The sequence below is a fragment of the Dreissena polymorpha genome, chromosome 8 (assembly GCF_020536995.1).
Source record: "Dreissena polymorpha isolate Duluth1 chromosome 8, UMN_Dpol_1.0, whole genome shotgun sequence".
Lineage (NCBI taxonomy): Eukaryota > Metazoa > Mollusca > Bivalvia > Myida > Dreissenidae > Dreissena > Dreissena polymorpha.
The window spans coordinates 8,360,469-8,387,923 of NC_068362.1; the positions used below are offsets into that span (position 1 = coordinate 8,360,469).

Here is a 27,455-nt window from a genome sequence, read left to right on the forward strand (position 1 = left end):
AATTTACAAAATTGGCCTTTAAGTTGCGCTGCTTACCGTTTTAATATTTATATAATTAAATAATAATAATCTTATACCTTAATGTATTTATTATATTGAACATTTTCTTTGAGGCCAATTTCTACACAATTTAAAATATACAGCTCTGTTTCATTTGCATAATGTATGTTTATTTACTTAATCATACGCTAATAATCATATTAAAGATAATTTCTAAAAAAAATTAATAGAACAGAACAGAACAGAACAATACTTTATTTCTCCCAGGTATACATAGATACAACATGGGGAACATATAATATACATGTTACAAAATACATATCATGTTTCCGGTTCAAGTGTGGTACATTTTGTTGTATGGGGGAAGTCATATAAACAATGTGAATCAATTTGCAGCTTTTATATATAGATGCTTTGATATTTTATAGTATTAATTCTTAATACGGTAAAGATGGAATAAGCATGTTTACAAATAGAACGTTTGTAATAATAGTAAGACATGTAGTAGTCATCACAACAACGGCGAGATAATAATAATAATAATGATAATAATATATAGATAATAATAATAATAATAGGAATGATAATAATAATAATAATAATAATAATAATAATAATAATAATAATAATAATAATAATAATAATAATAATAATAATAATAATACGAAGAAGAATCAACATCAATGTCATAATCATAATAATCATAATTATAATAATGGCACAATTATAAGTGACTAAAAGCATCAGGATAAGGAATGATTTTCGCGATCATTAATCAAGCACATATTTATCAGTGTTACAGTGTAGGTTGCTCTCGAGACAATTATCAGGCGTTTAATTTTGTGTTTTCAAAGTAAACTATTTATAAGAAAAAGCTATTTTTAACAAATATGAGTATAGAAATGCTATGTATCGTATATAAGAGTAAATACATCTCGCAGTTAAACATCGTGCTCTGATAATATAAGCGACAGGTGGCTACGCCGCTGCGCTATTTACATACGGGTCTTTGCGACCTCGTTTGAGACCGTGTGCAGTTAGAATTGTACATTGCCTCGTGTGAAGATTATCGGTTATGGCAGGCGCGTGTGTTCTACAGAGTTCAAGTGCACAGTTAATTGGATACTGCTCGAGAGATTAAGGTAGGGCATTTTAGAGTTGAGAAGTAAATGCTATTACAAAGTACATACATAAGGGTTATAGGTGTTCGATAGAAGTGAATTGTTAAAAAGCATAGTAAGTGAGAGTTGAGGCATTGGTGTTTGTTGTTGTTGTTTAAGAAATAAGTGTTCGACCTTTACAGCCTAGTCTATTGCCTGGTATATTTCTTCATTATTATTTTGGTAAATCTCGAAAGCTGTTTCATTTCTGCTATTGATGTCGGCGTAATGATTTCATTAAACGTCATGTGCCTTTCTATTAGGTTTCCCATATATCGATGCCGTTCGTTATAAAAATAAGGGCATGTCATTAAAAAGTGTTTTTCAGTAGCTATTTCGTTTGTGTGACATAGGTTGCAAAGGCGTGCATGGAATGGCGTGCCTTCATAGCGGCCTGTTTCTACAGGAAGAAAGTGATTGGCAGTACGGAATTTGAAGATATTTTGGGACTCATCCGGGTGAATTTTAATCATGTATGGCTCAAACTCATGGTTTCATTTAAAACTGCTGTATATGCGCCCTTTGTTGCTTATTTGTAATTCAGCATTCCACGATTGCTTAAATTGATCAATAAGTGTTTGTTTGATTTGTATGTGGATGTTGTTTTGTGTAATTTGTGTTTGGTTTTGCCAGATGTCTGGTCTTCCAACAGATGTTAGGATTTCTTTTATCTTATGTATCCATTTGAAGTTTAGATTTGGTTGTGAAAGCATGTATTTATAAATGAGAAGAGATATTTTGCTTTCTTTGCCTGTGATGAGTCTATTCCAGAAAGAGATCATTTTTGTGTTTACATTAATGCTTAAAGGATAGCGACCTAGTTCACCATATAGAAAGTTGATTGGTGTGGATCGACGGGCTTTAGTTATTTTTCTCATAAAATCTTTGTGAACTTGTTCCAATATTTCTAGGTTTTCATATCCAAATATTTCTGAGCCATAAGTAAGAATAGGTAGGACAGTATGATCAAAAAGTTTAATAGCTAGGTCAATGGGTAGATTTGCATTGTTAACACGATTCCAGAGTAGGTGCATGGCTTTTGAGGCTTGTTCTTTAACATGTTTGCGCGCATTTAAAAAAGAACCATTACTTGAGAATGTAACGCCAAGATAATGATAAGTGCTTGTAATTTCAAGTTGATTATTGCCACATTTAAATTTAAAGTTTCTTGTTTGTCTTGCACCGAAAATTACAACTTTTGTTTTTGCAATATTTACATTGAGGTACCAGTTTTTGCAATAATTATGAAATGTGTTGAGACTGTTTTGCAGGTCAGATGCACTATTCGCGACAATGACGGTGTCATCTGCATACAACAGGACCAGAAGCTTAAGCCACGATATTGCAGTATCTGGGTTGATAAGTTCAACCCCAACGGATCCATTTATATGCAGGTATGAGTGAAGGTCATTTAAGAAAAGTGAGAATAGGACTGGGGATAGATTTTCTCCTTGTCTGACACCTATTTCTGATAAGAAGTACTGGGAGCATTCTCCATTAAAGGAAATGCATGATTTTATGTTTCTGTACATGTTTAAAAGGACTCGAAAAAAGTTACCATTAATTTGTGTGCCAAGTAATTTGTGCCAGAGACCAGCTCTCCAAACTTTAACAGTTCTGTTTTATAAACATGATTTATGCATGCATCAATATTTAGTATACTCTTTAGTATAATAGTTTCAACTTAATAATCATATTCTACATAACTAATTTCTATATGATAAGTAATTGTTCTCAATGTTAACTATATTAGGTTAATACGACACTCAATCAATCAATTAACACAGACCGTTATCTCTTTAATCTCTTAATTAATCGATAACGATCAATAAAGGCCAGTTGCTACTTCACACAGCGCAATACACGCGAGAATTATTGGAAGTTGATCAGTTTAGTAAATTGAATATTGATGATGTTTTTATTGAGATTTAATGGTGTTTATATGTATTTTAAATGTATTTGCCTATGCAGATATCGACAAGATTACAGGAAATAAGATAATCCGAAAGACGGTGGTTCTATATTGCTGAATGAAAGAACCATAAACAACGCAAGAAGTTACACTCAAAATCTCATAATCTTAATGATTATAATACACATATTAATGTACAAATAATTTATAAATTTAATATATACAGCTTATATATAAAATAATAAATGATGCACTTTATACTGTGTACATTATAATTTAGAGTTTACATACTCACCAGTTCCATATAGTTTATTATAAATGATTATAGCTATCAATAATGATAAAAGAATAAAAACTGAATAGTTATATTTTATTGAGATGTTTTTATTATATACAATTGACAAATAAAATTAAACTAACCAGTTCCACAAAGCCGATGCTGCCAACGTTCACAAACGTCGCATGTAACCGCATGTTGTCTAGGTCGTACCTCCAAATTGCACGAAATGCACAACACATTATCAATTTTTGAAATAATAGAACCAGACATTTGAGCTCCATTTTATATACTGGGATAATTCACAGTTAAGTTATTCCAAACATATCAAACAAAAAAGTATTACCGAAATATAAAAGACGGCGCTCTTTAACTTGTAACCGTATTTGTAACAAATGCCAGTAATATTCCCTAATTGCTTATTATATTAATTAATGATGAAATCTAAGGTACAAACTCGCTTACATGTGTGAAAAATCAAGACGGCGCTCTTTAACTCGTAAGCGTGTTTGTAACAAAGGCCAGTAATTTTCACTAATTGCTTACTATATTAATTAATGAAAACTTAAGGTTCAAACTTGCTTATATGTGTGAACAATCAACTGTTCATACCCCGATATGCAAATGATAATATAGGGCGAACGAACCTAGGGCGAACGTGTAACTAGGGCGAACGGACCCGATACCGTAAGATTTGTGCTTAAAGCTATGACTGGGTAAGACCACTCTTAGGGTTCGTAAACCTTCGTAATCATAGCGGCCGCACGCGCTTTAGACGTAGGTCAACCAAGAGAGGTGAGAGTGTTTCGAGAAAGAAAGGATTTAGCGATCTCCGTGATGGAGAAATATTGATACTATTGGACCTATTTATGTTTGATAACGTGCAATATATTCGTTATATCATTCTCTGCATTAAGCTGTTTGTGACAGCAGTCTGAAATTCACCGATGTATTTTGCGGCTGGCCGGATTCTGTCCACGACTCAAGGATTTTTAAGAACTCAACACTTATGGATAAGATTCAGACTGACAATCCCACAGTTTCCCCAAGGAACACACAACTCCTTGGAGATTCAGCATATGCACTGCAACAGTGGATGATGGTTCCGTATAAAGATACTGGCAGCCTTTAAGGGATCTTTTCACGCTTTGGTAAATTGACAAAATTGAAAAAAGTTGTTTCAGATTCGTAAGTTTTCGTTTTAGTTATGATATTTGTGAGGAAACAGTATTACTGAACATTAACCATGCTCTAATATAGCCATTATATGCATCTTTTGACGATTTTAAAACCTAAATATTATAAAGCGTTGCAACGCGAAACGATTGAATAATTTGGAGAGTTCTGTTTTTGTCGTTAAATTTTGTGAAACTACGAAGATTGCTTATATAATGTATAAAATACGTCAAGAAATTGTACTCGACGGAATAGCTCAGTAGGCTAAAGCGTTTTTACTTCAGGACTCTGGCAGGACTCCAGGGGTCACTGGTTCGAAACCTGCTTCGGGCAATGTTCTTTTCCTTTTTTTAATTTTTTTTCTTGATTTTTTACTGGAGCTTTTATGATCCAATGTTTACATTTATCAATATAAAGCATTTAATGAATAAGTTAAAAAAATGACAAAATCTGTGAAAAGGCCCCTTTAATAAAACTCAAAGGACGTATAACTATATACACAGTTCCACAAGAATGAGCATTGAGCGGTCGTTTGGCGCACTGAAAGAGCCCAAATCCCTATTTGGAGCAAAGTCGTCGGCATCAATATCGGTGGCCTCTGTTCTACGTGTTTGTTCTTTTGAACAAGGACTGCATACGAACTCAAGCTCGCATTCTGACTTCACAGCGGCATTGTATTCATCAGAAGAAATACCTGTGCAATGACGGATTTATTGTTTATCAGATTATCCATACAATATATCGCTGGATTATATAATAACTTGTTTATAATAAGTACATGTATATCGTTTTAAAAGTAAATCAAGTATATAGAAAAGCAAGTTGATTTGTCATTTCATTATTAATGATACGCTATTTCTTAGCAATAAGGAATACAGAAATTATCATATTATCCATACAATATACAGCTGGATTATATAATAACTTTTTTAACATAAGTAAACGTATATCGTTTTATAAGTTAATCAAGAACATAGAAAAACAAGTTGATTTGTCATTTGATTATTAATAATACGCTATTTCCTAATAATAAAGAACACGGAAATGTGAAAGAAACGGTTGTTATAAGTTTCGTACACACAGTTCTATTTCATTTGAAAATATGCTTGAAAATTTTTATACCAAAATGATTTATAATGCATCGGTTGAGACATCTGCCAAATTGCATATAAGTCAATAATCTATTCGTTAATATTTTGCGCATACGTTTTGTTGACAAAGAAATTTGTATTTGAAAATTAACATCTTTAAATCATATATTAGTATATTATAATACAGTTGCGCCTTGCTCTGGGAAAACGGGGTGTACTGCATGTCCGTAAAGTTATTATTTAACGTTGAACGAGTTTGCGAATTTGACTTTTATATTTTGTTCTTTTTCAATTTCTATTTAATTTTCAGGAATTATCAGATTTGTATTGAATTATTCATTATCCACATTTCAACACAAGCCGTTCAAAAATAAGGGAGATATATCGATATGATTAAGTGATGCGTAACGAAAGTCCCCAAGTGTAGATATTGCAATTAACACTCCATTACGATCCTTATCTATTTAACATCGGATAAGCGGCAATGTTCTAAAAGATAAGATGCCCGCATTGAGTGGCATGTTTATGACACTTGCTCAGACTGTTCATCAAATACCCATTTAGGGAGCACTTAAATTGATTGTTGTTCAAGCACCACTTGTGCCGTAGATGTCAAGTAAATCAAAGGAATTAAACGCAGTTAATGTTAAATAATGTCCAACGACTTAAATTAAATTATATTTTTTATTTAATTAAATTATATTTTTTATTTAATATGAAATTGTACTACATAAATATGATGTAGTTTATTTCATGGGTAAATAAATAAAACACAAAATTGTTGCATTTTACTGATATACTGATATTGTTCTAAACCTTCTCACTTCATTAACTTTTTACAATTACCCTTTTTAAACATAACAGATCACTTCGAGTATACACAATACACAATAATTAAGGATATACATAAAATCACAATTACAAACTTAATGAGTCGTAATTATTATACATTACAATATAGCAACACTATTTTTTTTTTAACTCAGGATCGCCAAATGTTTTAAATTAACGGTCAATTGCCTCAAATATATATGTTTATACCGGCTTTATGACGCGCTTTGGAATATACTTGTATCGAATGTATTGGATTGTGATTATCAATTCAATAAAAGAAAATCATCATCATTTTTTCATTAGTAACTAGCTATTATTCATCTGACTCGCCTGTTTTGCACGTTCGATGCTGCCAACGCGAACATGAGTCACATTGGACCGCGTGTTGCCGAGGACGCACTTCAGTAATGCATCTTATGCATGGAAAATCCATGTTGCACACAACTCCCTTTCACAACTATTAAACTATCACACTATTATGTTACACTTTATAAAACAATATTGGATGTCATAAAATAAAATCGCCGTTAAAAGTGCTTGATCTTACACTTGGGCATTAACACGTGTTTGTTTGTTCATTTTTTATTAATTTTTTTTCACTGGTCTAACTAGTGCCTCCGTAGCACAGTGGATAAGGCGCTTGCGTTAAAATCCAGAGGTCCCGGGTTCGATCCCGGGTCGGGGCACATACATGTCAGTCATGTTTCAGCGGAATGCTGACTGACAATTAAAGGCTTTGCTCGGCATTAACACGTGTTTGTTTGTTCATTTTTTATTAATTTTTTTTGACTGCATGCATTTTACATTAATATATATACTTATTGTGGCTCATTGTTTTTATCACCTACCCTTTGCCGGATAATGCGTGATATACTTACATTATTGATTCGGGATACTTTCTTTGATGATTATATGATTGTCACCAATTAAACTGTTCGTGTAAACAATTAATATATTTATACGTTAGCATTAAAGCGTACACAATACTATATTTATTACACGAAATTTTCAATGGTGTTACCTTTAATCACAATATTTTCAAAGCATATCGAACAACAAAGGACAAACATCAATTGTAGTGCATTTTAATTTCACATTTTATTCAAATCCCAGCAATGAACAAACTACACAAAAAGATATGTGACAAACATTGTACATTTAAACATTCCGCTCATTGGGGGCGAAATGACCAGGGGCGAAACGACGAGGGCCGAAACGTCTTGGAGGCGAAACATCCGAGGACCTTAAACGTCCATGGGAAATGAAATTTGTGATGTTAGGATAATTAATTTGTTAAATAGGTAAATATTTAGTCATCTTAGTTCAATTTTTATCAAAACAAATGTTTTATGGTTTCTTTTGAAGTAAAACAGTTCATTTGTCATTAAATATTGAATGTTAACGAGTGAATTAGAATTCGGTTATTTCACATTTCGGACGCTGCTATACAAGTTAGTTGTCGACGCAATAATTATACTGATATACCTTTTGCGCATAAATTTTGAAGTTTTTTTCTATCTAATGAATAATAAATATTGCACTGTATAATGTCTGCAATATCTGCCCCAGCGATTATAAGTCATAAACTTTGCAATCCCAATATTATCAATGTTCTGTCAAAATTAGATTTATGAATTGTACAGTAATACAGTGGATTGGTGTATAGCGGATTTTAGTGAGTAACGGATAGGTTAAACGTTTTTTGCAAAATACTTTTATTTATGTTAAGATTTATTGATTTCTATTAATTGAATACAAAAAGCCTACCATTGTTAAGTCGATTCATGTTTTTGTTGACGTGTGTCAATGTTTACAACTTTTTTTGAAAGCAAAACAAGGTCAAGTTATGTACGCACTGTTTTTGTGACGACAGGAAAAGTGCAGACAAATGGTTTCTTGAATTATGCAGATTTTGTTTAGTAAACATAATGTTCATTGATGTAATATTTTAGTATTATGTGTCCTTTAAAAAAGGAAGAATGCTCAGAAACCAAATTGATGCGTACCACATAAAATAAGCATGAAAGCTGCAACTCGGGATTTAGTGAATAACGGACATGTGGTGACCCATATTCAGAAATGTGGGGATTGTCTCAAAATAAATATTAACTCAATTGAAGTTGTCCAATACACATGTGGTTAGCGTGTGGCTATGATATTAATTAGTGAAAACATCTTTTTTAATGAAAAATAATCAAATTATAATGAAAAATCGATTTCTCTCAAAACATTTTTCACTATCAAATCTATGTATTATTATAACAGGGTATTCAACTCAAAATGACCCGAATATAGGGTGCATCGCTTTGAACAACCAGTACTTCATCAATTGTGCAGCGATTTCCATGAACTTGGTCTTATTAAACGCAGAAATGAATTTACTTTCTGGAAATGTACATATATTGCAATTATTTTTTACAAATGATGTGTCAAATTTCAAGAAATAACACGATACACATGTAATCCGATAAAGACCTTAGCGATCCGGTATTGACTAAATCAGTGTACCATGAAATTCGCGCTATAAAAATATAATTTTTTGGAAATTTAAAACCGTTGGCATAATTTAATAGGAATAGGAAAGACATGTGTCTATCTAGGTTTAATGGTTTAATTACTGAATGCATGGTATTTACGTTGAAATGAGACTCGAAGTCCTTAGCTATACGTTATACACCAATCGACTGTACATACAGTAGCTGAGCAACATAAATCTCAAACTGCACGGTGAGATGCAAGGTAGCAAAGTTATATTCTTACGCTCTTGCCCAATGGCAATGTTATTTTAATGACCCTGTATCACACTGTACAATGTCACTTGTCAGTCAGAAGTGGCTTAACTAATAGTGTTAAATCATAAAACATGTGAATTAAATAGAATTAAATCATTGAAACAAAGTTAGTGAAACACATTTCACATATTAAAGTATAGTTTATTTGCAGGTTCATTGAGGTTTTGTCAAAATGGCTTGGGTCAACACACACGATGCCTCTGTCTTTGTCCGTGGTTTGAAGGTATGACAATAAATAATGTGCTATTATGGATATACCATTAGAGGGACTATGGCTAATATTGGTTAGGAAAAAGTGGAATACTACTGTTATGATGATGCAAATATATATTTTTTACATCAATGCATTGCACATTACTAAAATATAATGTTTTAATGTGCATACATAATTTTACTTTTAATGTCTTTCAACAACATACAATATTCAATTATATTTCTGTACACATGTGTGTACACACTGTATCAACACATAAAATATGCATATCAATGTTAAATTTATAATTTAAATGAATTTAAGATTGCGTTAAGCTTGCGAGCATCCTATAGCTACGTTCATAAACCGTTTAACCAATGATTGTTCCAACTTAAACTAAACTTAGCTTATTATAAATTTGTTATTAGACTTTTCTGGAAGAAAACCACACGGGACACCTACTGGGGGACTCGGCTATCAACAATAGGTACAACAATGCCCAGTCAAGTGTATTGTGGTTGAGAGGGCTTTTGGACTGCCAAAGAGTAGATTTAGGTATGTAAACTTACTACATGTATGTTTATTTAGTTCAAAACAATTAAACACATTCAGTTAATCAACATAAGACACCATTTAATAAGCACAAAATAAATCTCCCCACCAAATATTGGATAAAAGTTTGATGCTTTATGCCTTTAATACTCTTTAGAGCATAATTGTAATCGTCACATCTACATCATAACAATTTAGTAAACGTACACCGTGGGAAGCCTTAAGCATTGCTCCTGTCAGGGGTGGCGAAATCAAATGTCCGAGTTGCCTGAGTCGTACATTTGCTTGTCTGGGCAACTGATTTTTTTCATTTAAGTTGTCCGTAGACATTTAGTTTTTTAAAAGTTGGGTCCAGGTATACACAAAATACATTGTATTAAAGCCGTAATTAAGTTTTACAAAACCGGATGTTGACATGCGATTACACTGTCAGTGCTATTTGCGGAGCAATCAAGCTAAAATACGGGCTATCTCCTGCGCAGTGATCTCCCTTATTCTATAAGAGACCAGGAGCATGCGGCATTTTAAACATTCGGCCCGACCGTTAGACAGTGTACAAACTGGTTTCTTTATTTTTACAATCAGACGAACATAAAAAGTATCAAAGTTAGATAATCAAAACACGGTGTATCTGTTATTTAAGACGACTTCAATGGTAAAAATGGAACATTTAGTTTTTTTTAAATCTTCAACAACGGAGCAGAAACCCGAAGCTTTGAGCAGTCCACCTCCCAAAAAAAATAAAAAAAGATTATGCTAAAAAATATGATCTAAGTAAACGCACCAGAACTTTTCAAGAAACTTGGCTCACAGATTTTCAATGGTTACCAGTTGATGATAATCAAATTGCTACCAGTAGCGGCGCAGAGCAACGGTCTGATGAGGTCGACATATTGGACTAGTTTAATTTGTTAAGATTACGATGTACTTATGTTCAACACATGTTTTAATAACACTAGCTTTGCAAGATTAAAAGTTTTAGAAAGTGTTTATTTTGTTTATAATATACTGCTATAATGAATGTACTATTGAAATACAACTATAAACAAAACTAGCAAATCATACTCATTTTGGTATATTCCACATTGTTTTACATTAAAGTTCACCTGCCACGGTTTTAAAAACCCGTAAAACACCTTTATTTATCGAATTTAGTGCATATCTAAACTATTTCGCACCTCCCTTCATTTCAAATACGGTGTTATTAGCGAGAACGAATAGAACAAAGTCGCGATTTTTCACACATTCCGATGTTCTCGCCATTTTCATTCAAACCGGAAGTGACGTCACAGGCACTCAATAACGACTCAATTACGAGCCGGCATCATAAATGGCTTCGGATGTATTATATCTTGCAACTTTAGTTAAAAAATTGTTGAAAAATGGAAGATGATAGCGATTACGATGAGTTTTCCGTTCAACCGTATATGTATGAGCCAGAATTTAGTGACAGTCAATCAGATTTTTCTGATTCTGACTCGGACAGCGAGGAAAATTTTGCCGATGCCCAAGACGACCATCGTGTTGGGAATACGGATTGGTAAATATATAATTTTGTTACATGCAGGTGTCGGCAAAAAACCAAATTAAAATTATTCTTTGATTGTTTATCTACAGTAAAAGCTTGTTGAATATGACTAGGTTGTATGATCTAATTATTATAAATTAGAACGGATACTTGAACTGTTCTGATTAGGAAGGAATGTTTGTATTGCAATTCGACGTATTTGTTTTATTTTCAGATGTGCATGTTCATGTTGCACACCATATCGTGTGCAGATTGAGTGCAAATGCTGCACAGAATACCCAGAGCTGATGGAAAGGATGGACGAGGCAGGGGTAAAGTGCATAACTGAGCATACTGGCTTCAAAGCTAACTGTCTCCATCCAGATGTCATTGAAGTTTCGTTTTATGAGTTCCTTGATGTAAATGGTCCCATCGGTGATGAAGAACCAATACATGAGTAAGTTGTCATTAATTATTAAAAATGTTTATGAAACCAGGACAGATTGTTTGTAAAGAAAATACACTGTAGACATTAAATAACACAATGTTTTGTGTGAACTTGTCATTTGTATTTCATACTGTAAATATGTTTTGATACAAATAATAAAAATAACATAAAAAAGACAACATTAAAATACGCGTGTATACAAGATGACTGGGTTATCTAATTGTAAAATGAAGTATCAATTTGCTACACAATGATTTTTGGTTACTTACAAATGCCAGTTCATTATTATTTTTCAACATTTGAAATAAAAATATAAATACAAGCTGTTTAATTTTTTCATAAGTACACTACAATAACAACCTGCTACAACATGATGTGAAGTTGCTTACACAATCTGATTTCTGACATATTTTCAGTAAAATATATATTATATAATATTATATTCAAGCTGAATAAGTTTGTTAAACTGTAAACTTAAGTAAGAATCTGCTACAGCATGGCTTTTGTAATTGTCAGGTTGAAAAGTACCTTTGTTTTACTAAACATACTAATATTTATCATAATGGTATCCTTATACATTTATGACTTCAGAGTATGCAGATACATTGCATATAGAAGACTGGCTCGTTGGATTTGGCACCGTCTGAGCAAGAAGGACCGACGACCTCTTCCGTCAAGCGCTGTGGCAGCCATTCGCCAGAGATTTCCGTCCGACTCATACATTGGATTTTGCTTCGCCAGGGATGGAAACTAACGTTTTACAGTTGGTTTCCCACATGGACAACGATCTATAGTTTTTTGGTTTCCCATCGTAAGCCTTAACGCGCCCAGTACTATGTACATGTAGTGTCATGTGTAACCAATACTTTCTTTAAAAGTAATAGATAACTATACAACAAAACGGGCAACCACTAATTTCCATCCCTGTTCGCTAATTAAATCGCGAACGATGGTTCTGCACAGCCTCTGACTTCAGAATTCTGTTTGCAGATGAAGACAGGGGTGGCGGTGAAAACAGAATGTTGCCAGAGGCAGCCCTTGCATTGGCATCGCTCTTGTACTCCTTTCATCCTAAGCAGCCTTGCCATTAGTTCATCAACATAGTCTGAAAGTTATATTAAAATAAATTATAATTATTGATAAATTGTTCCTTCTTATTAGAGAATAATAAACAATGAATGTTTTTTGTATTGTTGTCTTCAACCATGTATTACAGAAATCTATTGCTTTTAGAAACCAAACATTTTGATAAAAGATTGCATGTAAACTCATGTATTTATTTTGATATCTTAGATAATTTCACTATCTGTTCAGAAAAAGAGACTTGTATCAAGCTTATTCTAAAAACTCAACAAGTTCAAAATGCAAATACATTTAATGTTGTTTTACATTCAGAATAATCACCAGATTTTAGAATCATAATTTCTAAATTTTGTTTCAACATATTGCACAAGTTCAGGTGATTTCTGTAAGCGGTAATGTATTTTTTTATGTGCAAAAACAAAATTCTTCAACAAGATAATTCAATATTGCTATCTGTGGTTATTATTTATACAATACAATTCATTATGAATACATTACCATAAGTGCAATTCTCTTTAACTGCTTTAACCACATGGTGTCCAGCCTTGTACTAAGGATAGGAGAGTCTGTATCTTTTTTCCCCCTGTCTGGTCTCAGCCTGCTTGCGGTTTGCATTTGCCACGGAATGCAAAGCAGCAAGATGTAGTCTGCAATTTAAAAGTAACATTATTTGAATGAATTACAATATGAACTGAGACACACAACAGAGGCCCTAACACTTTTGTCCTTTCCCTGTGGTTTGACAGTGAACCCCATATGTTCTGTTGGCCAAAATACAACCGTCTGAAATGATGAACATTTTGCATTTTTCAGAAAAACACAATGCCCCCTGCTGCGCCAATTTGAAGCATATCTTTGACATTTGACCTTGAAGGATAGCCTTGACCTTGACCTTTCACCACTCAAAATGTGCAGCTCCGTAAGATACACATGCATGCCAATTATCAAGTTGCTATCTTCAATATTGCTAAAGTTATGACCAATTGTAAAGTTTTCTAACAGACTAACAGACTGACAGACGGATGAACTGATGGCCAGTTCAAAAACTATATGCAACCCTTTGGGAGCATAAAAAATAGAAAGTTTCCCCATGTATAGAAACAGAAAATAAAGAATAAAAACTATATCACAAGAATTGAGGATTTTTTTTCAAGCCAATGTAAATATGTAACTCCTATCACATAAAAAGCAGGCTGTTTGGAAATAATTAAACACACTTATTAATAATTGACATTGTTTGGAGATTGTTAAACAAACTAATTATTAATTGACATTATTACGAACCTCAGATGTCTGTGATGACTGCGAATACACATTATCAAAATGTAATTCAGGATCACTGATCCGAACAGGCGACTGTTCACAAGACATTTCTTCACAGACATCTGGCTCTTCCACACATGATGAATATGGGTCCTACAAATAATTGTCATGTTACTTTTTATAAATACACACAGAATAATGACAGAATGACACAAATGTTTATATCACTTAATATAAGCCAAACTATGCTATTGAACTTTGAAATAGTATGTGTCGCACTCTGAGAAACTGGGCATAATGCAGGTGCGTGAAGTGTTGTCCCAGATTAGCCTGTGCAGTCCGCACAGACTAATCAGGGACGACACTTTCCGCTGGAATGGTATTTTTTGTTTAAAGGGAGTCCCTTTTTACTGAAAATCTTGTTAAGACGGAAAGTGTTGTCCCTAATTAGCCTGTGCGGACTGCACAGGCTAATATGGGACGAAACTTTACGCACAGGCATTATGCCTAGTTTTCTCAGAACGCGACAGATATATTGCAATCATTAGCCTTTTAGTGGTAGTGGGGATAGTCTGATCAGTTTCCTTTTCGGATTTTGAAATTGAAGGGTGCTAATTCTTAAAAGAGCTCTTCAGTGCACAAAGCCATATTATCTCATTTGCATAATTTTAATATAAAAGCATGTGTTTCATTATAATTACTAAGTAAATATTTCTAATAACATGATTGTTAATTGAAAACACAATTTCTATTATAAATAAAACTAGTTTCAGTTTGAACATTTATATTAATTTATTGATAAATACAACTTCCTTTATAATCATATGATAAAATCCACACAAGAGCATGGTGTAGGGCATAGTGAGACCTTGGGTGGGACTTGGAACTGCACCCCTTGGTTAGCTAAGCTAGGGCACTGGTCTGATTTAATACATTTTATGATTGTTTGTTGATTTAATTGGGCTAGGAATAATCTTTATCTTGAAACCATACTGTGTTCTACCATAATCTTGTGATATATCCAAAGATAAGGCGCTATTCAACAACTAAATAGCCATAAACTCCAAGACACTGATGGCAGTTCTGTATGGATTAATACACAACACTGGTAACTGGTGTCAATTTGACTGGTAACCATGGACATTCTTGAAACTTAAGAAACTAAGAAGCAATCATGTGCTTTGTTATATTTAATTGAATCTAGAGAATTTTATTTCAGAGAAATGCCAAGCTGTTCATTGTTTAAGAAATAATAAACTGTACAAATAATTACAGTACATGCACAAAACCCTTCTCAATTTACATTTTTATCTGAATAATTCAATACAGCATGCTGAAATGTGTTAGTAAATACTATTAATATTTTTATGAATACTATTCTAATTTACTTTTACACTGTCTTTTAATCATCTGTGTAATAGACAGTACTTTTTTATTTTGTTCAATATATCAGTATAAGAAAGTTTACATAATTATTGTTTTACCAGCACTTTGATTCTCTCATACTTTCTTATCTTATGGAAATGTAATTGAAATAAGCCCAATATTATTTTTATACTTTGAATATTTTTGGTGAGTTAGCTAGTCTTATTTATTTATCAAATGGAATGTTTTTGTCAGTTTTAAAGCTGTTCCACTGATTAACCTATTTTTCCTTATTATTAAGAGAAGTGTTTTAATTAATTGTTTGTCACTAAGCCATTATTTCATACATGCATACAAAATATAAGAAAATTTTGAAAAATATATATTAAAAGGTAAAATAATTAGGCATATCCATACTGGGCATAAGGCTGAGCCTGTACATGATCGAACCCATGTGTGCCCCAGCATTCCTTATAAACTGACTAGACTTTTAAAGTGTGGATGAAATTGGAATTATCATATAAGCAGCATTTTCCAGCTACTTGGTACAGAAAGATTTCCATTTTTTGCGGATGTGTTCTGAGTGGAAGGCTCATTATCCAGAAAAACCTAATCCATCCTGTATGTTGACCATCAACAGCACTGACATTACTCAACAATATACAGGAAATGGCCTTGAGCTCAGGTCACCTAGCTGAGAAGGACACATATCAACCACTGCGCTTATAAAGACCATCTTTATGTTATTGATAAAATATATTTTATTTAAATATAATGCATGGTTAATACTGTGAAGAAATACTTATAAGTTGTTTGCGGATTCAAATGTTTGACAAAACAATGTGTGAGAATACTATAGTCTATAGGTCAAACAATATTTCTACAGTACAGCTTCCTCTCCTTTGTATTAGCCTGACCAGTATTTGAAATAAACTTGCATCGGAGACTATTGTGCGGTATTTTCTAACCAGATGTCAACGCATTTTTTAATACAAATGTCTTGAAATCATTTGTAATAATATGCTGACTAATCAGACTAAAATTATTAAGCACTATGAATATCAAAATAAACAAGCATAGATTAGTCATTAGAAACATAATTACCGCTTTCTGGTTCCATTTAGAATAGGCGCCATACTTCGCTCGGTTGTGCTTCCCTGGTTCAAGGTCGTTGGGATTTAGTGGAGCTTTCTTTGAAGCTTTGTATGCCTCTGTTTCCGGAAATATCGTTGGAATTGCACCAGCTTTGAGCTTGAGCTTTAACTCCATTCCAACACTAGCCATAACACTTGGAGGATGAAAAAAAAACTGTCGTCAAAATGTTTCAAGCACAACCTAGATGCCCTACTCGGTTTGAAATCAACCAGTCTCCCATCGATTACTCTCCTGGAATTAACTGCCTTTATCCATTTCTTACAAGTAACATCATCCTTCGGAAAACGGAAAAAACCTTCTTTCCCTTTTCCTCACGTTCTTTGCACCCGAAAGCAACACACTGAACCATATCGAATAACGATTGTCATGCAAAAAATACAGAAAAAAACACACGATTTCAATAAAACTTGTGTAAAAGAATTGTATTATGCTAACGTGATAGATCTATTGAGCGTCAAATTTGACATTAAGCGCGAAGTGTTCACGCTTTGATTCGTAATAACAATGGACGAGTTTCCGATTCATGCGCGTTGAGTGCCTGTGACGTCACAACCAAAATAGGTGGCAGAAATACCCGGGCGGTTTACGGAAAACAAAAACATCGTTTTTTAGTATCGTAACATTTTTTGCCATAGCTCTTGATGATTCCACTCGTTTTAGAATATACATATTTATAAAAATGCATTTTTCGTGATAAAATCGACAGTTCACCTTGAATCAATAAATGCGTTTATAATTTATATAAACATTAACGGACAAGTGTAGTTCAGGAACAGACAAGTTAAATTTCCTTAATGGTTGTCCGTGGACAAGTATAGTTTTTTTAGATTTTGCCACCCCTACCTGTTCGTCCTCTGTGTCTGTCTGTTCACCTGTGGATGGATTTTGCATAACAGCAACTGCTGAATGACCTTAATGTGTTAATGAATTGCAGCTGTACACAAATGTGTAATTAAATTTGTTTTGTTATTTGTTTTCAAGTTTTGAGCATATATACACAAGTTGTTTGTACTGAAGAAATTTGTCTTTTAATGACTGATGGACTTGTTTGTGTATCTCAACGTGACATGGGGGCATCAGTGAAGGAGACACATGTAGTTAAAAAAACATTTGATTCAGATTTTAATGTTGCTTTCATATGCACGTGCATGTGTTGATAAAAATGGATGCCGTAGATTATTGCAAATTTTGTTTTATTAATTTATTTCTTTACCCATTTTAGTCTTAAATTTAATTAATATCTGAAGATGTTCATCAATTAAATAAAATGCATAATAATCATTAGTATTAATAATAATAAATTGGATATTGTAATTAAATCACTAATTAATATTGATTGTTATTCTCTATCGACAGGTGTCTACATAAAACTGGCGGTTGTTTATTCGTGAGACTCGATGGGTGCTGTCAAGCAGTGGCTGCATGAATGCGCCTGCACAACTTATGCATAGATTAGCAGGTGCCACTGCCTGAACAACTTACTGAGGCACAGGAAGTGGATGAGGTTGTGCACAGTCCACAACAAGACCAAAATGCAGCTTATATGGACAACACATCATTGACTTACTTATGTAGTTGCTGTTTTATGCTAACATGTGCACGAAGTGCTATAGGTGAGTCATTGTGGTCTGTCTATGTTCGGCGACATGTGTTTATATTCAATATTTGACTCTTTGTTGATGAAAGATGGTCATAATGTTTCTGCTAATGATACATAATAACTTAATAAGTTAATGATTTCTTGTCTATGAACTGCTGCACTTCGGTCAAGTGTGGTCAACATCTTTGAAAAAGTGTGGATATTGACAATTTCTACCGTTCTTGTGGATGTTTTTCATTAAGGACACACTTTTTACAATATTCATTTATGCAATGCGTACCATGATTCATGTTTCGTTTATATAATAACAAAGTGAAAATAAATTCTACTCCTTTATTTCATTATCTTTGTAACATAACAATACAGGGTTTTCTCCAACAACTCTACAGCTAGGGAACAATGAAGTGGAACACTATCTGAAAATGAAATACATTTTATGTTAATAAAATTTGTATTTGTAAGACAAGTGATGAAATAAAGGTTAACATTGTAACATAAAGAGATGTGGTTTGCTCTTTAAAGAGCATGTACTGTGTATACTGCACATCAGACGAGGTTCTGTTGGAACTAATAGTTTCATATAAAAAATTCTTGAGAATGAATTGTATCATTTATGATAAGATGGATTGTTGATTCATTATTACACATTCATGAACGTACACTTCATAAGTTAATCTTTAATTTTCATGGAACTCACATCTTTTTTTTCTTACTGGCTCATCTGACTGGGCCTCACATGCGCTGTTTCGCGGATTTCCTATAATGATTATATATGAATGAATATGTCTCGTAAAATAACATAAGTAATCCAATATGTTAATTTAGCTTATGTATGCTCGTTAATTTATTTTCTACAAGTCCATGTAAAAAAAACTAACTTTTTGTAATTACTAAAAAAAAAAAGATTCAATTGATTTTTTACAATTGGTATTGTGGAATGTGATTAACCTTTTTTATGCTCCACCAAAATTTATTTTGAGGGGAGCTTATAGTCGCCGTTTCGTCTGTCTGTCCGTCTGTCCGTCCGAGCACAATTTTTGTCCGGGCTATTTCTCAGAAACTAATGACCAGAATTCAATGAAACTTTATGGGAAGCTTCACTACCAAGAGGAGATGTGCATATTATCAGTGGGTTATGGTCGGATGATTTTTCACAGAGTTATGGCCCTTTAAAATTTTCCATTAACTGTACATATAGTGCAATTCTTGTCCGGGCTATTTCTCAGAAACTAATGACCGGAATTCAATGGAACTTTATGGAAAGCCTCACGACCAAGAGGAGATGTGCATATTATCAGCGGGTTCTGGTCGGATGATTTTTCACAGAGTTATGGCCCTTTGAAATTGTCTATAAAAAAATTATTGTCCCCCCAACTACTGTGCCCTCAAAACGTTTCCTTTTATCTGAATAAATAGTGCAATATTGTGACAAAAAAAACCTTTGGGGAGCATCACCCGTCTCCGACGGTTTCTTGTTTTTAAATAACATGTATTAAATATATCACCATAATAACTTTATATATGAGTCCCGCTCTGATAAAATGGGGTTTAATGCATGTGCGTAAAGTGTCATACCAGATTAGCATGTGCTTTCTGCACAGGCAAATCAGGGACGACACTCTCCGCTTGTATTATATGTTTCGTTTTAAGAAAGACTCTTCTTAGCGAAAATCCAGTTTAGGCAGAAAGTTGTCCCTGAGCAGCCTGTGCGGACTGCACATACTAATCTGGTATGACATTTTATGCACATGCATTAAACTCCCCTTTTCACAGAGCGGGATTCATATGTAAGTATATGCAATGTTTTTTATCTTGTTATTTTGCGAAATTACTTGTATCTAACGATAAATAGTCATTAATAAATATGGACAATCGATCTTTATGAGCTGTCATACATACAAACATGTACATTCAATGACAAAGATATTTTGATATTATGCATTTATTACAATGTGAAATGTATCTGTAACCAAGTAACTTCATAAATAACGATATTTATGTCACATAATTAATTTGTGATTATGATAACGTTGTTAAACCTTATTTATTCTATGTGTTTTGTAACATTGACACACCTACACGAATAAATGTGCTAACTTTATACTGTGTACTTGATTAATTATCTTACCAACTTTTGTTCAACTGATGTGATGGACGAGATCTCATCATTCACACATGGTTGTTGTGCGTCTGAAAAGAAAGTACATAGTGTTCAAATTCAAACATTCCACAGTTGAACGAAAAAAGTGATGAATGGATACCGAATACCTAAATATAAGAAATAATTATGGTAAATATGTCAGAATATGTTAAAAAATATTTACATGGGAGACGGAAAACTACAACGGGCGAGGCATGGTCAGGGGTGAGAACCCCAAAAAAGGGTTAGGGTAAGGGTTAGGGGTCGGGTTAGGGTTAGGGTTGGGTTTAGGCTAACCCAAACCCTAACCCGACCCCTAACATTAACCCAAACCCTAACCATAACCCTCTAACCTCCCTTGCGCAATACCATACCATGCCTCGCCCGTTGTAGTTTCCGTCTCCCTATTTACATACATGAACTGGTCCGGAATGTGTCAATAGAAAACAGCAAACACACAATACACAACAATTATTATTCCTAATGATTATTCCGTGCAATTTCAATAAAAATGTTTTTATGTATAATTCAAAGTACAAAATTTACCTTGCTCCCATTCTAAGTTTCATTTTATAATCATTTTGTGGTAAGAGTAAGTCAGTAAGTAAGGGTCATGAGATTTCATTAGTTAATATACCTTAACGTCTGTCCATTTCTTGATAACTTTTTCTATCTTGGGGCTACACAATCAAATGCTGTTCACTCTAAAATTGAGTGATAGTTTTAAGGTTTGTGTTTACAATTAAAAATTAATTCTAAAGCTATGCACACTGGGTAATAAAGTAAATTCTATGCCAAAAATAAATATACACATAACAGTAGTCATTCGGATATACTATCCCGGTGGTGTAGTGGATGAGGTGTCCGCCTAGCGATCGGGATTTCGTGGGTTCGCTCCCTACTCGGGTAGCATTCTCATTATCTCCTCCATAGACACCATGTACAGGTTCTTCTCAGGATACGGACTCGACAGTGTCCATATCTGCCTATATCGGCCTTCATGTAATAGTCAGCAATTGACTGTAGGAAGTACAAAGTAGAAGAAGAAGTACGAAAACAAATATATAGCGAAAGAAGCAGAAATGTGTAAGATGAGAATGTTCCTTTAAAAGAGAGATACATTTACTCTAAAAACAAACATAAAAATAAATTGTTTTCTTCAAATGTGGGGCATAGAAATAATGTATTGATTGATACTCGAATACTCTTCTGCCAAAAACATTAGATATAAACACACAACGATTTGTCATTTTAAAGGCTGACAGTTCCAAACGCGGGAAAATATGATTTCGTTATAACAGTACTTGCAACTAGAATTTAGAAAATAAATACATAAAATAAATGCATAAAACATTTCGATTCTTTGGTGTAAAATAACGATATGAATTTAATAAAAACTCAGTATCAATTACGAGACAAATGGACAGACATAAACGCTAAAATATTTGATTTTTGTTATAATTGATTTTCGGATCATTCGTTTTTATAGGATTTTCGTTATAATTGTTTTTCCGATCTTTCGTTTTTCAGCTAATTTATTAATAATATTTGATCACATTGTGGTAAGTTTCATTATGTCCCAGGTTGTATTTGTGCATTCCTGACAGTAGTAAGGTAAAGTTCTTTTCTAATTACACAAATATATTTTTGCGAATGTGTTATTGTTATTTTCACGGCATACACGACAGAGTCAGTCGGATATTTATTTTCTGCAAAAAAACTTTCAATTTCTTGATCAATTAATTTTGATAAACCAGAATGAAATGTGTTCGTCAAAATGTTTTATTACTATAACATAATGTGAACGAGAGATATAAGTTAAATACAAATAAAAAAAAATGATAAGGATAGAAATAAGTGTTGTTCTTTAATTTACGGCTAGTGAATAATCGCCCATATACAATCCTCTGGTCTTTAATTTACGGCTAGTGAACAATTGTCTATATAAAATCCGCTAGTCGTTAATTTACGGCTAGTGAACAATTGTCTATATACAATCCGCTAGTCATTAATTTACGGCTAGTGAACAATTGTCTATATACAATCCGCTAGTCTTTAATTTACGGCTAGTGAACAATTGTCTATATACAATCCGCTAGTCTTTAATTTACGGCTAGTGAACAATTGTCTATATACAATCCGCTAGTCTTTAATTTACGGCTAGTGAACAATTGTCTATATACAATCCGCTAGTCTTTAATTTACAGCTAGTGAACAATTGTCTATATACAATCCGCTAGCCTTTAATTTACAGCTGGCGAACAATTGTCTATATACAATCTGCTAGTCTTTAATTTACGGCTGGTGAACAATTGTATATATACAATCCGCTAGTCTTTAATTTACGGCTGGTGAACAATTGTCTATATACAATCCGCTAGTCTTTAATTTACGGCTGGCGAACAATTGTCTATATACAATCCGCTAGTCTTTAATATACGGCTGGTGAATAATTGTCTATATACAATCCGCTAGTCTTTAATTTACGGCTAGTGAACAATTGTCTATATACAATCCGCTAGTCTTTAATTTACGGCAAGTGAACAATTGTCTATACACAATCCGCTAGTCTTTAATTTACGGCTAGTGAACAATTGTCTATATACAATCCGCTAGTCTTTAATTTACGGCTAGTGAACAATTGTCTATATACAATCCGCTAGTCTTTAATTTACGGCTAGCGAACAATTGTCTATATACAATCCGCTAGTCTTTAATTTACGGCTGGCGAACAATTGTCTATATACAATCCGCTAGTCTTTAATTTACGGCTCGTGAACTATTGTCTATATACAATCCGCTAGTCTTTAATTTACGGCTGGTGAACAAGTGTCTATATACAAATCGCTAGTCTTTAATTTACGGCTAGTGAACAATTGTCTATATACAATCCGCTAGTCTTTAATTTACGGCTGGTGAACAATTTTCATATACAATCCGCTAGTCTTTAATTTACGGCTGGTGAACAATTGTCTATATACAATCCGCTAGTCTTTAATTTACGGCTGGTGAACAATTGTCTATATACAATCCGCTAGTCTTTAAGTTACGGCTAGTGAACAATTGTCTATATACAATCCGCTAGTCTTTAATTTACGGCTGGTGAACAATTGTCTATATACAATCCGCTAGTCTTTAATTTACGGCTGGCGAACAATTGTCTATATACAATCCGCTAGTCTTTAATTTACGGCTGGTGAACCATTGTCTATATACAATCCGCTAGCCTTTAATTTACGGCTAGTGAACAATTGTCTATATACAATCCGCTAGTCTTTAATTTACGGCTAGTGAACAATTGTCTATATACAATCCGCTAGTCTTTAATTTACGGCTAGTGATCAATTGTCCATATACAATCCGCTAGTCTTTAATTTATGGCTGGTGAACAATTGTCTATATACAATCCGCTAGTCTTTAATTTACGGCTAGCGAACAATAGTCTCTATACAATCCTGTGATCTTTAATTTACGGCTAGTGAACAATTGTCTTTATACAATCCGCTAGCCTTTAATTTACGGCTTGTGAACAATTGTCTATATACAATCCGCTAGTCTTTAATTTACGGCTAGTGAACAATTGTATATATACAATCCGCTAGTCTTTAATTTACGGCTGGTGAACAATTGTCTATATACAATCCGCTAGTCTTTAATTTACGGCTAGTGAACAATTGTCTATATACAATCCGCTAGTCTTCAATTTACGGCTAGTGAACAATTGTCTATATACAATCCGCTAGTCTTTAATTTACGGCTCGTGAATAATTGTATATATACAATCCGCTAGTCTTTAATTTACGGCTAGTGAACAATTGTCTATATACAATCCGCTAGTCTTTAATTTACGGCTAGTGAACAATTGTCTATATACAATCCGCTAGTCTCTAATGTACGACAAGTGAATAATTGCCTATATACAATCCGCTGGTCTATAAACGGCAAGTGACTAATTGTCTATACACGATCCGCAAATCTTGAATAAACGGCAAGTAAATAATTGCTTACGACGTCGCGCTCATTACTGGCGTCAATTTACATAACGTCAAAAAATACGGAACATGAATGCTAACGTTAAGGTGTACTTTAAGCCGTTGACTCTTGGTTCTTTTTGTTGTTATGTAGCATTTATTCTTCCGAATTTTTAGGTTTACATATCAAAACTTTTTGTTTGTTATTAAAGGGATTTTTTAAGTGAAAGTGTACTGTTTTTAACAACTATTCAAGGCAAACACTGTGTAGTGAGATCATATAATTATCTTTATTATCTGCATTGTCTTGCTTAGTAACGGTCGTCTGGACGCATTTAAATACAACAAATTATCTTAACGTCATATGATTTTTATTACATTTTTTTAGTCTCGTACAAATTTAGAAAGTTCATATAACAATTTACACATTAAAGTATCATATACAAGTGTTATGAAAAGAATGTCTGTTCTGTGAATAACTATACGAGGCTACATACTGATTCAGCATTTAGTTGCTTATTAACATCAACATAATTATAAGAAAGACATGACATAAAATAATAAAAAAAATAATGCCCACAACTTTATAATACATGTACATTACACGGACCGACAAAACTCTAGACAGTTACATAATTTGAAATTTCACATCTGCATATATAAACACAAGAAACAGTAGATATATATCAACTCACCACGAATGAATAAAATAAGTCCCACAACAAAAGAGTATACATTGTCAATGGAAGGGGCCAATGGTTGGTATCAGATTAAGTTATGTATAAATTACAAACCCTAGTAGTTATAAATGTAGTTAAATAGTATGGTATACGCTTCAAAGTGCTTTGAATGCGATGACGAACAACTCGTAAATACTTATCATTAAGAATCAAATTTCTGTTAATTTCTGTCCTAAAATTATTGTTATCACCAAACATCTAAAATGTTCAAACTGTTCTCATCTACGCTTATACTTCCGTTTTAGTCGTTCTAATCCAACATGTAACAAACCGCCACCGAATACACAAAGGCTTTTCTCCTCTTGACGATCTAAAAGGCGAACTCCGTCGATTTGTAGTAATACCCTTCTACAACGCGTGCTCCTTTCGGAAAAGTGTTACCCCAGTCATCTCTACCTTCTGCTCGCAATGTGTATGGAGTACGAGTTACCTGGTAAAAACAATCCAGGTTATATAAAATGATACATTTGTATGTGTGCAGCACATGAGAGCTTCAATAGACATTATATGTTCTTAACGCCTTTCAGTAAAGTGAGGCTGCATTATTTTTTGTCATGTACCTCAATTTTATCGGTTAATTGTTTAAATGGCATTATCTGATAATCAGTGTAGACATTTTTTTCCGATCACCATCGATGGTAAAAAAACTAAAAGGACTATATGTTATTTATTTTACTCGTGCGAATACGGAAAAATCTTTAACAAGGAGTAATCATCATTTTCATCCGCCGGAACGACGGCTACAGTATCTCCTTCTGTTATGAGGTCTGCGGTGTTTTCCATCTCATCCATTCCATCGTCTACTATTTCTGTCCCGATCGCCGCTTCAGGGACTCGAATGTCAAGGTCACCAATGCTGCTAGTCATGCACATGTTTTGGCGTGGACTTTCCCATACGGTAAAATATACATTATAAAATATTATCATGTAACATATATTCAGGATTCGTCTTCGGCGTCGCGCTTACCGACTTATCTGTCAACTACCATCAGGTCAATCTATCGATATTTTCATTGAATTACATGTACTGAATAAATGATTTAGAGAAAAAGACAAAACTAATGTTGACCTTTAACTATAACTTTTAGTAAGAATTATTTAAGATTTATTAGTTATAATAAACTTTAAATCAGACTTACCAACTTAACATTTGTCGCAGGTGTAACATGACTTGTTCATTGCTGAAATCTTAACGGGTTCAGTGGTAGTCAACTGGTGAATGTACTCGAAAATTCGTCTGGTATATATTCTGCTCTTCGGTGCATGCACGTATTCCGCTGCGTATCAGTAAACATCCTGAGCATTTTGAATGATGTTCCCCTTTAACACGACAAGATCCAGTTGACCTTTCAATACACCCCCGGTCGCGTCCTGCGGCTCCTTGGCATGGCTGGTTTCAAAATAATTTCCTTGGAACACTTTATATCTCATCGCACTACAAACTAAGGACGACCTCCCCATGCACGTCGTGCTCTTGTATTGGACACTGCATCCATCCGATATTCTATCATTTTATCTGTCTTATAGCCGACACTATCGAGGTGAGATTTTATTTTCTCCTGAACTTAAGCAACAAAGAAGTGGTTGTGAGTACCGTCTGGGCTGATGCAGAACATAAGCTCCGACACGAGCTCGTTTTCGTTTACATGGTCATATTCAACAACCGCGTGGCGATATATAACCGATAAATGGATGCTTACTTCGGTTTTGCCAAAATATCCGGATTGCAGTTTATTCTTTCAATACACCTGTGATTCTCCAAAAAAGCATGGATAAAATCATGTCAATAGACATTGTTTCAAAGAATTAAGCTTATTGATTTGCCAGTTAGCACTGAACTGGTGTTTTGTAAATGATTCCAATTGTGACCGGAAGTAAGAAAACATCTCCTTTGCTGCGGTTTTCTTTTTTATGAGCATCAGTTTTCTTTTCGTACGTCCTTTAACATCAATGTTGACAAAGTCATACCTTTCCCATGATATGTCTTTTTCCGGTTCTCGTACGTTCTCATCTTGCAACATCCATACGCTATTTACTCCGCAGCTATTATATTTTCTTTCAATACATTATTTTTTAAAGTATTCAGAGTTATCCTGCTTTTCGCACATAGTCGCCGCGACCAGATCACTAAATGTTTCTTTTATACCTAATGATAAACTATGACATTTCTGCAGTGAGATAACAGCAGTGAAAATA

General features: G+C 33.7%; 4 long non-coding RNA genes across 5 annotated transcripts; 2 read left to right on the forward strand and 2 right to left on the reverse strand.

Annotated features, from left to right (window-relative positions):
• Positions 1-962: 962 nt before the first annotated feature.
• LOC127841307 (uncharacterized) lies at positions 963-2,746 on the forward strand. Its single transcript, XR_008030892.1, has 3 exons — positions 963-1,142; positions 1,514-1,633; positions 2,432-2,746. It is a non-coding gene; the product is annotated as an uncharacterized LOC127841307 (long non-coding RNA).
• A 4,911-nt stretch (positions 2,747-7,657) lies between these two features.
• LOC127841309 (uncharacterized) lies at positions 7,658-19,276 on the forward strand. The gene is made up of 4 exons (XR_008030894.1): positions 7,658-7,751; positions 9,394-9,465; positions 9,864-9,990; positions 18,165-19,276. It is a non-coding gene; the product is annotated as an uncharacterized LOC127841309 (long non-coding RNA).
• LOC127841318 (uncharacterized) lies at positions 13,529-16,603 on the reverse strand. Its single transcript, XR_008030906.1, has 3 exons — positions 16,538-16,603; positions 14,310-14,441; positions 13,529-13,672 (listed from the first exon to the last, which is right to left on the reverse strand). It is a non-coding gene; the product is annotated as an uncharacterized LOC127841318 (long non-coding RNA).
• On the reverse strand, positions 18,728-21,252 carry LOC127841315 (uncharacterized). Of its 2 annotated transcripts, XR_008030901.1 has the most exons (4): positions 21,186-21,252; positions 20,537-20,598; positions 19,106-19,165; positions 18,728-18,824 (listed from the first exon to the last, which is right to left on the reverse strand). It is a non-coding gene; the product is annotated as an uncharacterized LOC127841315 (long non-coding RNA). The 2 variants fall into 2 exon arrangements; XR_008030900.1 differs by lacking the exon at positions 19,106-19,165 and having other exon boundaries at positions 21,186-21,244.
• Positions 21,253-27,455: the final 6,203 nt, after the last annotated feature.